The 16,871-nt window shown below is 35.2% G+C and overlaps 1 protein-coding gene across 4 annotated transcripts in view; it reads left to right on the top strand.

Annotated features, from left to right (window-relative positions):
* LOC123672184 (discoidin domain-containing receptor 2-like) overlaps positions 1-16,871 on the top strand; it is a 354,429-nt gene that overhangs the window by 277,421 nt on the left and 60,137 nt on the right. The window lies entirely within an intron of this gene.

Genomic DNA, 16,871 nt, shown 5'->3' with positions numbered 1-16,871 from the left:
ATGAAACGAAAAAAAAAATGTCATTGCAATAAATGCAGGGGCAGTCATCGACATCTTCATTTTTATTGTTAATTTGAAACGGTTCAGTGTCGAACTCTTCATCGTCAACGACTTTTTTATTTTTCAACGGTCTTGTTTTTTAACCACAGGATTTTTTTCATCATTGAATAATGTTTCAGAAATTTCATGTTTCTTCTTCTTGGTTGGATTAGTCGCAGCAGATTTAGCCTTGGTTTTGTTAAAATAAGGCGGTAAAGTGCATTTGCGAGCTTTTGGCTTTCTTATGCCTTGTCACTGAGGAAGTAGTGAAAGAATTCCAATAGCAAAGGATATCATATTTTTTACAAGATACATAGCAGAATTTCCGTTTATATCACGTATGGTACGTGCAAAATGAGTACAAAACAACATGAAAATGAGCTCATTAGTTTCATGTGGAAATCAATCAACAAAATTCCATATTATTCCCAAAAATATATTTTCTTGACATAAATCGGACAAAATGACAGACTATGTCGTTTTGTCCATCAGGATACTATGTCATTTTGTCCGATACATACTTTTTATGATATTGAAGCATAATTTCAAAACAAAACTGATATCCATCTTAAAACGTATACATATTATTACGTCATACCAGTAGCCGTATACATATTATTACGTCATACCATAACAAGAATGAATTAGAAAAACAACGAATATTGTAATGATACTCTCCAGAAGCAATTCGGAAGCCAAGTGAACAAAAAAATTTCAACCGACCTAAACACATTTGTAGCTATTGCACCAGTGAAACAGACTGTAGGATGTCAATTTCTTCGCAGGGTTGCCATCATCACTAGCACTAACTAAATCACTGTAGGAACCCGAGCTATACGGTGCCACTTTTGAAATAATCTGAAAGTTCATTTTGTCCGCATATGTCGTTTTGTCCGCATTTCCCCTATTGTTCATACTGTGAGAAATATTTTTCTTCAATTCTGTGGTGAATCTGTTCATTCTGCTAAATTTTGTAGAAAAAATCGTGTGAGAATATGTCAGATTCACATAGATTTCTTCATTATTTTCTATTATTATATGTTAGTATCTTTCAAATTTTGTGATACAGAAAACTATTCTGTCAATCAATTTTTCAGTGTAGAACAATATTTATGGAAATATTTCTATAATTAAAATGGAGAGTCTGCAAATTAGCAAAAATAATGTATAATACTCGTACAGAAGACTCATTCTTACACTAGATCATTAAAAAATTAGATCGTTTTTGAATTTGGAACTCGTGGAAGAATATCAATGCCTTCTGCACATATATTATAATAGTTATTCATAATACAAGTGCTTCTGCACATATATTATAATAGTTATTCATAATACAAGTGCAGAAGGCAATGAAGGCATTGATATGCATCTACGAGTCCAAGAAAAAAATCCTGAATCACAAATTTGTTCGATAATAGATGAATTCGTGACAGGAGAGTCCCGAGTATCAACATATAATAAAAAAATATAACCATGAAATATGTGCAAATCTTCGATATTCTCGCACCATTTTTATTACCAAGTTGTGAGAATTAGAGAAAAAAGTTTTCTAATTATTTGTTACAATCCTAGACTTTCCAAAAACAGAAGGAAGCTGCGAAAAATGATAATGCCTTCTTCCCAAGAACAGACGCAAAAAATCGAGGTTTCGCTTTTTACATATTCGTCAATATCAGCACAAGGCGAACATGTTATCGTTATTTCACATCGCAATTTTCCAGAACCACGAGTGGAAATTTCACGCTGAAAACTCGTTGAGCGTTGAGGCTGCCGTTTCCGTATAGGAGAGCCATGTTCAAATAAGCTGCGCAGTGGAAAGAGAGCAAACTGATTTTTGTCAAAATCGAATTCTTCAAACCCTGATAATACACGAGGGGCAGACCCAAAGGTACATAAAGAGCAGCATCTAGCTCGGGGCGTGTTTGATTAGGAGAATTTGCTGTGATGATCCCAGACATACAGTCAACATAATTGGAACCAAGTTTGTTCGTCTGGAAATCTTCGAATTATTTTATGAACAAATCGGGCTTCTGTTTTTCAAGTCGGTCTAATTATGTAGCAGAAAAGCTACGCTTGTGATTGTCTGTCTGCAGATGTTGATATTCGGCTGAGGTCCCTTCTGGGATGTGAACCTTTTCCTAAATTGCATTTTCGTCTGATGAATTTCAAAGGAACGATAAGTAAGTAACAGGAATGATAGAATTCAAAATGGGAATACAGGCAACACTGTATATTATTTTCTGACATTTCTTATGTCATTTGTGTTGAGTAGGTTATGGCATTTAATTATGGGATGATACCATAGAGTAATAAACATAGATAGAGGAAGTATACGCAATTTGTGCATGTCCCCAAAATGGTTAGATTACGTTGTCGGATTGTGATATATTTTCAAATACATAATTTTAGTATATCGTTATGAATGTATATTATATCGAAGGAAATATATTTATTTGAGTGATTTCCGATTAAATATGCAAATTTCAATATTTGGAACCCGATATTTTTCCTAATTGTCGAATCTGTAATAAGCAGAATATTTATTATTTTCTGTATCTACCTGCTGAAATCCAAGGTTTGGCAGCTTTTGCTCTCCAAGTGTCATCGGTTGTTTCACGTCGTTTGGCGCGCTTGAAGTTTGTTTTCTCAATTTATGATATATTTAAGTATTCATTTCAATATATTTCGAGTTAATATGAAACGTTGATTCGCTATGGGACATAAGACTTGCATTCTTTATCGAGAAACTCTCGAATTGAGTTAAATATCGTATCACTGATATGTTTTCATTTCCGCTTCATGTTAAATTTGATAATTCATGTTGGGGATAAAATTTGCTTACTGAAAATGTCATATGCTCCCTCTATCTATGTTTATTAGTCTGAGGATGATACACACTTCAACAACGTTTAGAAATTGTTCTATTAAAATCAATACTCATTTGTGAATGCTGATAAAAATTCAAAGAGGATACATTGAGTTTATCAATTCAGATAATTTTAAAAGTGGGGTTTCTTAACGCGATATAAAAAGTACGACAACAAATGCACGTCCACAAGAGAATATTGATTTGGTAGTAGTAAGCGTGAGAAAACTCGAAATTATCTGTTCCACGTCGTTTCCAACGATTAAATATTTTTCAAAAAATAATATGGATATTTTTAAGAATAGATTCAGATGATCCAAGATTTGAAGTCATTAGACCTCCATAAGTGTTGTTTATTTTCTAATTATTTTGCTCTTGAACAACTCGAATATTATGAACAATTAAAAATTTTTATTCAGTAATGAAGCTCATTTTTGGTTAAATGGTTGTGTAAACAAATAGAATTTCAGAATTTGGAGTGATGAAAATGCACACGCAACATTTGAGATACCATTACATCCAACTGTGTGGTGTGAAATTTATGTCGATGAAGTGACATATTTCTTTGAAGAAAATGGTCGAAGAGTTACAGTCAATAGAGAACGATACTGAACTGAATTCTTCTCCTGCAGTTCTTGAGAAAAATTTAGATTGATATGTGGTACCATCTTAACAATCGATTCATTAAAAACAAAATTCGGTGATGAAATCGATGACAATTACCAAACAAAAAACCAACAATGGGTATAAGAGAATGACATAAAAGTATGGAATAATTACACTAAATCCTGAAATATTCGAGGAGACCTGAAGATAATTCGGATAGTTTCATTGCAATATCGAAAAAATGTGTCGTTGCATCCTTTGTTTCCCTCGAAGGCCGTATGTTTGTTCTGCAGCTATGAATTATGTGTGGAACAGTGTTTGCTACATTCGCTAAAGTACTGAATCCGAAAACAAATGGTCTGTTTCACGGATGACACAATGGCCCTCTTGTTCGAGGAAGGCGTTCATTACTAAGGACTGAACAATGTCGCTCTATTGTGACTGGGATCAGGATAATCGTTCAATTAGAAATTTCTCACCATTGATTCCACTAAACGTATCGTGCTGTATTCAATATGCAAAAACTCAACTGGAGCTCGAAATCTGAAAGTGTTTTATTGCTTTGTTATCTGTTCGTCATTTCTTTTGAAACTCTCAAATTATTTCAGTTCACACATCGTTTTTCTGAATCATTTCATCTTTTATTCAAGAGTTGTATTTCAAATGAAGATTTGAATTTCAATTGACATGAAACAGGTAGGTAATCAATGTATTTCTCCAGCATTAGCGTTTTATATTTCTTTTGGATTGATTATTTCATATGGAAACAGTTCCAGTTGAAATTTTCGCAAAGATATCCATTCTTCAGTGCCTCCGCAACAACAAGTTGGAATTATTATATCACAAATAAGTCTGTGACTTATAAGAACTGGCGCATCCGCCATTTTTTCATTAAATATTTTAGTGAATCCATTCTTTTTCTATCCCGTTTGTATTTTCAGTAACCAATTTCGAAATCAAATATTAAATTCATATGAAAACTATGATCCACTTCAATCGTAAGATTTTTCAAACTTCAGGGTTTGTGCTAACCCACGTTAGGGGGTTGAAGTTACGGGGATGAAGAAAAGGGAAATATCCCAATAATTTTCTGCGCTTGGGATTATCGTAATGAAACCATTTTTCGTCTTCAGTCACAATGGGATGCAGAAATCCTGTCTGTCTTTGCCTTGCAAGCAGCTGTTTACAAGCAAACAAACGCCGTTCAACATCTCTCGGCTCAACTTTCAGGCGTTTTGAAGTGGCTTGTTGAGTCACTCCCAATGATCCTGCCAATTCCTGTTGCGTTTGACACGAGTCTTGATCAAGTCATGCCTCCAATTCTGCATCTTCGAAAACCTTCTCTCTCCCACCACCATGCTGGTTTTCGACTTCAAAATCACCGTTCTTGAAGCGTTGAAATCACTCTCGGCATGTTCTTTCCTTAATAGCATCCTCATCATAGGTATTTGAGAGCATTCGATTAGCCTCAGCCGCAGATTTCTTCACATTGAAGCAGAAAATTAAAACCTCCCGCAAATGACGAGAATTTTGCTCGTTTGCTGACATGTTCAATCGAGAATTAACTTTATGATGATATGGATCACCTGAATTGCGACACTGAACCTGAATTGGACTATTCACTGGATTGAGAAAAGACCGAAAATGAAATGATACTCTGCATCTACTTACCTACACACTAAGGCTAATGTAAAATTTTGGAATATTTGTGATTTTACACAGAAAACCATTTCACTTGGTTTTCTCTATTTTTTGTATATTCATGTCATTAGTCCCTCATATAAATCGATTGTTTAATTTGAGGGAGTACTTTTTGTTTAATTCATGTATCTGTAAACTTTGATGATGAAAATATGTGATAATTATTATTATATTATGATGCAGACATATATCGACTAATATTTCGAAGACGTTATATTTACGAAAACCTGAGCTTATTGTTTGAAATCTACGATATATTTATTTCGACTGCCACTTACCGCTACAGCCATCTATTGCAAAACGGCAGAAGCAAAATTACATACCAATAGGTCCTTCCGTTTGGTTATTTGGTGTACGACAGAACACAATCGAAATTATAGAGTGATCTGTTCAGTGAAAATGCGCCCAAAATTGGGAATTACTTGCCAAACAAATACAAGCAAATAAGGTGTACAACGAAACGTATCCAGAAGAATCAAAAATAAAACGCTCAAGTGGGCCGAGAGAGGAGAGGATCAACGAAGGCCGGGTACAAGCTTCCCGAATTATCCCGCATTATTGAATAACCTTCGTGCTCTCAGGATATCTTCACCTAGCATAACGACCAGATTCGGCGGGGTTGAGTTCCACGGAGATCCTCGGATGATGCATCGGCCTGACACGCTCTCCTCTCACTTTATTTCAAATATCCACCCTTTTTCATAATAAATTAAGCGGTACAATCTGTTTGCTTCATGCCGAAGAATGGATTTCCATAAGCGTGGGCTTGACTAACAGTGATTAATGATATAGTTATTTGTAGGATGTGGGGGGATTATTAATTACCATTAGTAATCCAACGATGGAGGACACAGGTGCGCGAGCTGCAGGGACGCTTACCGCCCCGTGATGAGCTCTTCCGTTATATAGAAACGAGATAAGTTGCCGTATATACTACCTTTGTGCATTTTGAACACCCCCCCCCGGCTGAGTCCATCATTTTATATATCGCCCCCGATGGCGGATCGGGCTTATCCGCTTGTCTCGATAAGTGGTGATCGTGACTCCGCCGAAATCGCTACCGTTATTTCTGTGCTGCTTTATGATCGTCATCGCTTTTCGTAGACTGGGTTCATATATCTCGTAAATATGGAATATCTACTTAACTCATAACTGCTTGATTAACTTTTTAATAACAGGCCAATTGAAAAGTCCCCGGTCTACCATAATAAAACACATTTTTTTGGCAAAATTCGATTTTACTATTCAACATAGTTGCCTTCGAGAGTGATACAGTGATTATATCGATCTTCCAACTTTTCAATCTCATTTTTGTAATACGATTTGACTATCTCTTCAAAATATAGTTCTTTCCAGCGAGAATTGTTTTGAGGTCTGAGAACAAGAATAGGTTGCTAAGGGCCAGATCTGATCTGACGAATACGCGGTGGATGCAGAAGAAATTCGTATCCCAATTCATGCAATTTTGCCATTGTTTTCATTGATTTGTGACACGGCGCATTGTCTTGATGAAACAGCACCTTCTTTTTCTTCAAATGGGGCCGTTTTTTCACGATTTCATCTTTTAAACGACCCAATAACACTATAATATGTCGCTGTTAATGGTCTGGCCCTTTTGGAGGTAATCAATTAATATTATACCTTGCGCATCCCAGAATACTCAGAATACTGATGCCATAACCTTGCCAGCTGACTGTTGTGTTTTTCCTTATGTACAAATATTCGTGAATGATGATATCTTTACAATGTCTGCTATCCCGATCAACTTAACTTTACGGTCAATCAAAATCATATTGTGAACTTTTTTGATTTTTCGTCGGTGACAACCTCTTTTGGGCGTCCACTGCGTTCGCCGTCTTCGATGACGGTGCTCATTTCACCACGTTTAAACTTAGCATACCAATCAATGATGATGGTTGATTTTCCGGGTGCAGACCCAGGAAACTCTTCATCAAACCAAGATTTTGCTTCAAGCAATATTTTATCAGCACACGATATTCTTTCTTTTTCATCGTAACGTTTTTAATAGCGCCACCATCTGTGTATCAGACCGGGGACTTTTCAATTGGCCTAATAAGTTGCCGTATATACTACCTTTACGCATTTTGAACACCCCCCAACCTGAGTCCGTCATTTTAAATATCGTCCTCAATGGCGGATCGGGCTTATCCGCTTGTCTCGATAAGTGGTGATCGTGACTCCGCCGAAATCGCTACCGTTATTTCTGTGCTTCTTTATGATCGTCCTCGCTTTTCGTAGACTGGGTTCATATATCTCATATATATGGAATAGCTACTTAACTGCTTGTCAAAAATGTTGATGAATAACGTTTTTCGATAATGTAATAGTATATTTCATTAGCAATCGAGAAATAGGCTTTTTTCGTGCGTGCGCGACAAGTATCTATCCGTGGAAGGCGCTGCCAAACACGGGAAGTCGTGCAAGCACAGAAAACGCATTTAAGGACGTGTAATGAACGATATTTTTCATTATATCTAACCTATTTATTATCAAAGATTAACGAATAGAAACATGTAACATCAATTTTTGGTTCAATGCAATAAGTATTGTGGTAAATAGTTAATCCTCAAGCAGCAACTCTATTTTCCATAACTGTAGTTGATAAAGTAGAACTTTTCATTTGTATGAGAAGTTTCGATGGTTATTATTGTTTAGGGTTTGATAGTTGAGAATGTCAAATTGTATTGACATTTCTATTCGATAAGGTTTGGCAATTAATCATGAATCGGTTAACGCCATAACAACGCTTACAAATTGTGGAAATTCTCTTTGAAAACAAATTAATCTGTTAGCGATGTTCATAGAGCACTTCGTCCATTTGACGTTCAACATAATTCAGTTATTGATCGTTTTCGCACTATTACTCTTCTCGATTCAAAACCATAAACAAGACAAATAAATGTGAGTACCGAAGAGACATATTGCTGCTGTAGCGCGAAGTGTTGAAGAAGACATCGAAAAGTCGATATGATACTGTTCTCAACTTGTTGGTCTTTGTTTTCCGACTACGTGAAAAATTTACGTCAGGATATTGGTTTCTCTAATTCTGTGGTTATTCCGTTCATTCTTCCACATCTTGTAGAACAAAATCGTGCGAGAATATATCAGAAACGCACAGTTTTCATGGTTATATTTTATTATTCTATGTTGATACTCCGAACTTTCCGCCACGTCTTTATCTGTCAATTCATCAATTTGCCTTAAGGAAATCAGTTCTGCCAACCAACATTTTTCAATGCAAAAATCACTAAAATATATTTATGTAAATATTTCATTAATTTCAATGAAAATGCAATGAATTAGAGAAAATAATGTATAATACTCGTACAGAAGGCTCATTCTACCACTCGTTCATTCCAAAACTCGCCACTTCGTGGCTCGTTTTTGAATTTTGAACTCGTGGAAGAATATCAATGCCTTCTGCACTTGTATTATAAATAACTATTATGTGTCTATAAAATACAGCTCGTGCAAGGTTCAAATCAGAACACCATCTAATTTTTTGCTGTCATTTTCCGACAAACTAGCATCTCTTGAAGCATTGGAAGCCAATGAATAGGACATATCCAAAATGCATCAAAGTAAAAGACATTAATATATTAACTAGCTCTAGTACGAAGCTCCTTGGCATATTAGTGGATAGACACTTGATTTGGGATCAACATTGGGATGTTTGAACATAAAAACTGATTACAGTAATTGAAGAATCGAGTTGATCTCGGCATATTGAAGATCTCTATTTTGCAAATTTTCATTCTCTGTCGTCATACGGCATTGTTTTTTGGTTAAATAATTCACTGAAAATATCAAAATTGTTAACTTGTGCTCCTTTTTTTTTCTCATTTATCCAAATACCCAACCAGAAGTTGAGTTACGATCGTATCGGATAAGTACCTATTATTATAAGATATCCGATCGAAATGTCTCGAAGATGTACCATCAGTTTTCCTCTATCTCCAATGGTTATCGAGATCTTCGCACTAGACAAAGAATTTGTCCCACACGAGATGTATACGTCTTCGCCGAGTAAAGAAATAATATTATATTCTACTGTTTTACAGCAACCATTTCCTTAAGTGTTTTATACTGCCACAATTCCATAGCGATGGCTCGTTTTATAGAGGCAAAACTTTTATATTTGACTCAGGTCGGCAAAACTTACAATATGGTTTCATGTCATGCTATTTATTTCTCATAAAATAGAGTCACTCTCCTTGTTGTTAAATAAGCAAGTATTTTTCATATAATGAAATAGTCAGTCGAATATCATTCGAGAGAAATTTATGTAAATATTGTCTCTTATGATATTATAAGCGGATAGTTCCAAAAAACTTGAATTTTATACATGAGTGCACAGATTCTTTGAACATTTTCAGCAGAAAAATAATTTTTGCCACTAATGTAGTTTTTTTTTTCTCGTCTTGCTATACTTTTAACAACAGATCAGTTGAAAATTTGGTGAGTTGAAAAAAATAGGCATCATATTAGTATTGTTCATTGTGACCTGCGAAAATTGCTGTTACTCCTACTTTTTAGAAATGTCTGAAATTAACTCAAAATCTTGCTGAGAGTTTCAAATAAAGAAAAGTTATTCTAACCGAAGTTGTAAGTTATTTTTTCTTAACGAACCCAAATACAAAATTCATAATCTGAGATGATATTCAGAGTAGAAGCGTGCAGAACAGTGAGTTTGATACCATCATCTCGAATTCAGCTATATCGATAGTTTTTAATTTTTTATTGAAATTTTGTCGATTGCATAAAATGAATATTTGATAGTGATTTCTATGCTAAGAATATTTGAAAATGTCATATTTGTAATAGATGATTATTATTCTTTCGTTCATCAACATAAATAGGTATATCTTATTCAGGTGGAAATAGTTTTAAATGTCTTCTATGTAAACGTAAACCTTACGAAGTTTTCCAGAATTTTCTTTTAGAAAATTTACGAGGAAATAGATAGGATAACAATTCCCTGTCCAAAAAAGCAATCAACGTCAATTTTTAGTAGCAGAAAGTCCTTTTAGCTCAAAAATCAAATGCTCAAGAGTGTAAGAAACCTACATAAAATGACCTTGAAAAACTGTGTGATATCATACACATCTGTGAAGTAACAAGGTAAAAACCTATTTCCTAGAGGAGATTTAAAATCTGTATTTGGCATATTTAATCATCAGAAAATATATCAGAATCATGCAGTAAATTGAACATTAGTCATTTGGATCTGTACCCAACCATCCATAAAAGTATTGGAAGTTTGGATAGATACAATCATTTCAAACTTTCACGCCAAAATCCAACCGTCATTCGATGGAAACAAAGCATAAATCATTTGTTCCACTCTATAATACTCAATATTATGCAGAGAGGGTGATTTTCCAGAACACACTCACTCAAAAACATAAATGGCGATTTCGAATCAGTAAATAATTGTTTATCTATCGATATCAGCTATTCCATGATAGAATGTCCCATTAGGATTGCCTGGCACTTGTGACTGTCACACAATGGTTAACGATATTACAAAGCGCTGTGATTATTCTCTCATATGGCCAGGCATACACTCAAAAACTCTGGACTATGACCTATATAACGGACATCAGAGAATTCGGTTGGTTAGTGAAATTATTGCTTGTATGAACACACAAGCGATGTGGAATAAGCTTATTCCATTTTTACGTTCATTTATTATATTCGAAACGTTTGATGTCAAAAATAACAAAAAAATGCATCTCCACTGAATATATTGATAAATTATGTTTTAATGCTGAAACTATGAGATATTGTTAATCAAAGGATACTTCAGCGTTATCAATTATGAATTTCGAGAATTTTTGTAATATTTATCTAGCAAATTTTTTATATTTAGTTAATTCAAAACAATATGTAAGATATTAATGTTCGTTTTTGTTCAATTTTCCATTGAAAATTTCTGGTTGTAGACAATATTTGGTCGTTATATAGGGTGTTTTTTTCGAGGTATATAATTTTAAGTTGGCATTCCTGTTCAAGATGGCGACCGATTTAACAGCTGTCGAGTGATTTATTCTCAGTTTGGTTTGGCAATTCATCATAAATAGACTCACGCCTGAACAACGCTTGCAAATAGTGCAATTTCATTTCGAAAATAATGTGCCGTTGTTCCCGATTTTAATAAGCGAATTTTATTTAGCGATGAAGCGCACTTCTGATTGAATGGCTACGTCAACAAACAAAACTGCCGCATTTGGAGTGAAGCTAATCCTCAAGTGTATGTCGAAACACCGTTACATCCAGAAAAACTGACTGTTTGGTGCGCTTTATGGGCTGGTGGAATCATTGGTTGGTACTTCTTCAAAAACGATGATGGCCAGAACGTTACAGTCAATGGTGATCGGTATAGAGCCATGATCACTAACTTTTTCATTCCTGAATTGAACAACCATGATGTCCAGGAGCTGTGGTTCCAACAAGACGGCGCATCATGTCACACAGCTCGTGCCACAATCGATTTATTGAAAGACACGTTTGGTGACCGCCTAATTTCACGTTTTGGACCTGTGAATTGGCCTCCAAGATCTTGTGATTAAACACCGCTAGACTACTTTCTGTGAGTAATTGGTCTATGCGGATAAGCCACAAACCCTTGACCATTTGGAAGACAACATTCGCCGTGTTATTGCCGATATACGGCCACAAATGTTGGAAGAAGTCATCGAAAATTGGACGTCCAGATTGGACTACATCCGAGCCAGCCGTGGCGGTCATATGCCAGAAATCATATTCAAAATGTAATGCCACAAGATTATCTTGCGGATAAATAAAATTCATGTCAATCGAATAATCCATCATTGTTTTATTGCAATTTAAAGTTCTATAGCTCTAAAAAAACACCCTTTAGCTCCAAAACCGTTATCTTGCCACGAGGAAAGTCAATTGCAATAACTGTTTATGAACGAGCGCCTCAAAAGCTGCTGAATTTACGTCAGTAAATGATTCATCAGCTCAAAAACAAAATCTCCCAATTGTAAATGATCAGTTAGATTTCCACCTGTCTCCACTTTTAACGTCTGTCTCTTAGTTATCTTTAAGACGTACTTTTACAGGGTTTCCAAATAAGATGTTATTCTTGAAGTATCTTGTTAGTATCACTCATTTGCTGTCGATTGATATTCGATTGTCTATTTATTGATAACCGAAAATCGACAGTTTCCGATTTGAATTCTTATGTTTTTTAAGAAAATTGTTACATTAGTAAATTTTTTATGAATTTTTCGAACTTTGACGAAGTTTGATTTAAATTTTGGATTATTTTCATTAGAAAAGGATATGATGTATGAAAAAAAACTATGCTGTATCAGATGTTGAATAAGAATTAGTATGATTTTAAATATAGTATATGAAGAAAAGAATAGTGAATTCCTTATATAAATTTGCCTGCAACTTTGGAATTCCATAATCAATGTATGACAAAATCATCTTAAAAACTTGCCAAATTACTTCTTTATCTAAGAATATGATAATATAATTTTCGTTAGAATGCAGGCACAAGTTTTGTTTAAGCAGATTTTGATTCGAAAGAGGAAAAAAAATGAATCAAATATGTTTTTATTGCAACCAAACTCACCATTCCTCATACAAGCACGTGTCCCCTTTCTCATTTCTTCAGTTACTTTCCACCTGAAATTCAAGCTCAATCTTCTCGCTGCTGCGTCTATTCGATCGGTGTTAGATTCGGACTTCTCGCTGGCCACGAATATAATACAAAAGTTATAATCAAATTTGTCAACGTAGAAAAATTGACGAAAAATTAAGTTAGGTGAGAAATCTTTGAAAAATACAAAAACTTGAATATCTCGTGAACTGTGAATTTCTGGTTATCACTCATATAGCTCAAACGACAGCAAATGAATCATACTAACCCGTCCTCCAAGTTTCACTCTGTATATATTATTTTATATTCAGTTTCGAGAATGGGATCGAACCCGAAACCTGATGCATGTTAACAAGATTTTATAAATTTTTATTAAAGATTGTTATAGTCAAGTGTCCTATTATTTTTTCTTATATTAATATTGAAGTAGCAGAAGTTTTTTTCGTACCGTGTGGAAAAACGACTCTTAGCGACTTAAAACGCGTGCGGAAAAAGGTATCAATGCACACGCTTCTGGAAAATATAAGTTTTCGATAAAAGGCATTTTCCCCTCATACTTCGACGTACTCTTTGTCAGAAATAATAAACCGTTGTGTTACACTTACACCGTTTTTCCATCAGTCATGCGATTTCACCTAGCCTAGCATGAAGGGTGTGTGCGAGACACATCAAAGTTCCAAGGCCGCGTTCTCCTTGTTTCCAGATCTGTATAATTCACTCAATTCGCGAGTTTCTCCTCAAAGAACGCACTTCTTATGTCCCATAGTGAATCAACGTTTCATATTAACTCAAAATGTATTGATATCAATACCTAAATATATCAGAAATTAAGAAAACAAACTTCAAGCGCGCCAAACGACGTGAAACAACAGATGATTCTAGGAGAGCAGAAATTGCCAAACCTTGGATTTCAACAGGTAGATACAGAAAATAATAAATATTCTGCTTATTATTAATTCGACAATTAGGTAACATATCTGATTCCAAATATTCAAATTAGCATATTTAATCGGGAATCACTCAAATAAATATATTTCAGTCAATATAATATACATTCACAACAATATAGTAAAATTGTGAATTTGAAAATATATCACAATCCGACAACGTAATCTAACCATGTTGGGGACATGTAAAAATTGCGTATACTCCCGAAATGTTCCACAGGGTGTTGAGAAATTGGTCTTCCACACGCTCAATGAGATAACAGTGGTTTTTTCCGTGCCTTGTGGAAAAATGACTTTCAACGACTTAAAACGCGTTCGGAAAAAGGTATCAATGCGCACGCTTCTAGACAATAAAATTTTCGATAAAAAGCCTTTTCCCCTCATACTTTGACATATTCTTTGTCACAAATAATAAACCGTTGTGTTACACTCACACCGTTTTTCCATCAGTCATGCGATTTCACCTAGCCTAGCATGAAGGGTGTGTGCGAGACACATCAAAGTTCCAAGGCCGCGTTCTCCTTGTTCCCAGATCTGTATAATGCAACGGAAACTATTCCGACTGCGCCGTGAAAAGCCCCTTTTTCCTTTGGACAAAAATTGCCGGCCTGCATGGGTAACAAAGTTATCCCGGCGTCGAAGAGACCCGGCTTACTCCACTCTTTCCTCCCGTTCCCTTCTTTTTACTTGTTGAATATTAATAGCAACGTTCGCCGAAACTTTCGCAGGACCGGTTTATTGATTTTATATTGCCTGTAAACAAATTTGTGTTTGCTGCAGTACGTGAGGAAATTGGTTATCAATGTTTAACTACCCGTGATAAAATGTTGAATATGTCTGGATCTCTCCAGATACAAATTTTCGATTTGGCGGCGTTCGGGGAATTGGATAAGGCGCTGCAAGAACGCATACAATGATAAATTGTAAAGATACCGTGTCGTCTCGGCCGTCTTGGTGGTGTTTTCTATTCACCTAAGGATGTTGCTGGGCGTTACTTTATGTGTCTGCAGTCTGTAGGTGTAATATGAACCACCATCAGAAGTTTTGAAAAAATATAAAATTAACACATCTTGTTCCGATTAGTTAACATAGATGTTCAATTAGATCTGTCACTTAGTATCTTGTTAGTTACACTCGTTTTCTGTCGATTGAGCCATATTTATTGATAACCGAAAATCAACAGTTTCCAAGATATTTGAATTCTTTTGTTTTTAAAAAATTTCTCACCTTTTTTTATTTTTCATGAATTTTTTTTACATTGACCGAGCTTGATTTAAATTTTGTATTATTTTCATTAGAAAATGATAGGTAAAAATAATGAAAAAAATGTATGAAAAAAGCAAAAATATGCTATATTAGATGTTGAATAAGAATAAGTCTGATTTGAAAGTTGGTATATGAAGAAAAGAATAGTAAATTACTAATATTTTTCACTGATTCTGGTGACACAATCATAATGAACTCAAAATTGTTATTTAACATATAAATGCAAAATTTTGTCTGATTGTACTACGTACATAGACATACAACTTTGCTTCCGCCGTTTCAATCCGAAATTCGAGGCTTCATTGTAAAAAACTGGTTTTACATTTATATATCAAAGTATTGTCCATCGTTGGCCGCTACTTTCTCCCATCTTTCGGGCAGCGTACGAATCCCGCGTTGAAAAAACTGTTCATCTTTTGAAGCGATCTACGAATTGATCCAATTTTTATTTCTTTATAACACCGAAAGTGCTGGTCAGCTAGGCCGTGTGCCATTGATCGAAACAAGTAATAGTCTGAGGAAGCAATGTCTGGGTGGGGTAGGACTTGCCATTTCAACTTTTCTAAATAGTTCTTAACCACTTTCGCAACATGAAGTAGAAGAGCATTGTCAAACTCTAAAATCACTTTATCATGTATTGCGGCAAATTGTCTTTCAATGCTCGTCTTAAACACGTTAATTACGATCGATAACGATCACCTGTAATTGTTTCAGTCAGTTTTAACAACTCATAATACACTTCGCCGAGCTGGTCCCACCAAATACTGAGCATGACCTTGGAACCGTGAATATTCGATTTAGCCGTCGACGTGGAAGCATGGCCGGGATATCCCTATGATTTTCTGCGCTCGCGCTTATCGTAATGATCCCATTATTTCGTCTCCAGCCACAATGTGATACAGAAATCCTTTCCGTCTTTACCTTGCAAGCAGCTGTTCTCAAGCAAATAATCGCCGTTCAACATATCTCGGCTTCAACCCATATGGCACCCAATTTCCTTGTTTCTGAATCATTCTCATGACTTTCAGGTTTTTTGCGTGTTGCGTTTAACAAGAGTATTGATCAAGTAATACCTCCAATTCTGCATCTTCGAAAACTCTAATCCACCGTCATATTGGACTTCGACAACAAAATCACCGTTCTTGAAGCGTTTAAACCACTCTCGGCAAGTTATTTCACTAATAGCAGCCTGACCATAGGTATTTGAGAGCATTAGAAGGACTCAGCCGCAGATTTTTCATATTAAAACTGAAAATTAAAACCTCCCGCAAATGATGAGAATTTGGCTCGTAAGCTGTCATGTTTAATCGAGAATAATGTTGCAGACCGAAATCGACTAATATTTCGATGGCGTTATGTTTAAAAGTTCCTAAGCTTGTTGTATGACATCTACGATCCATTTATTTGGACTGCCACTTACCTCTACAGCGAAACGGCGGCAGCAAAGTTGTACACCTATAGCATTGACATTATCAGGAAAACAAAATTTCGAATGGCCTGATTTACGGAACCGCTATTCGGAAAACCAAGTCTTTTTGAACTATTGAAACATCTGCCTCTTGTTTTTTAACTGTTAACACTGTTTAATAGGATGAAATTCCTAAATTGTATTTCATATCAATTTATCAATTCTTATTCAAATTTTAATGACCACTTCGGTGTTACGATCATTTTTGGAGACTCCATTTAATGAATAATTCTTGTTCAAGAACTTATTGATTGATTAATTGATCGTACGTCAGTCCGATTTTTTACTAATAATAATAATAATGCATTTTGGCTGCTTATG

Source organism: Harmonia axyridis, chromosome 2, assembly GCF_914767665.1.
Source record: "Harmonia axyridis chromosome 2, icHarAxyr1.1, whole genome shotgun sequence".
NCBI classification, from domain to species: Eukaryota; Metazoa; Arthropoda; class Insecta; order Coleoptera; family Coccinellidae; genus Harmonia; species Harmonia axyridis.
Note: the sequence above shows the minus strand (reverse complement) of the source record. Positions and strands in the feature narration are given on the sequence as shown.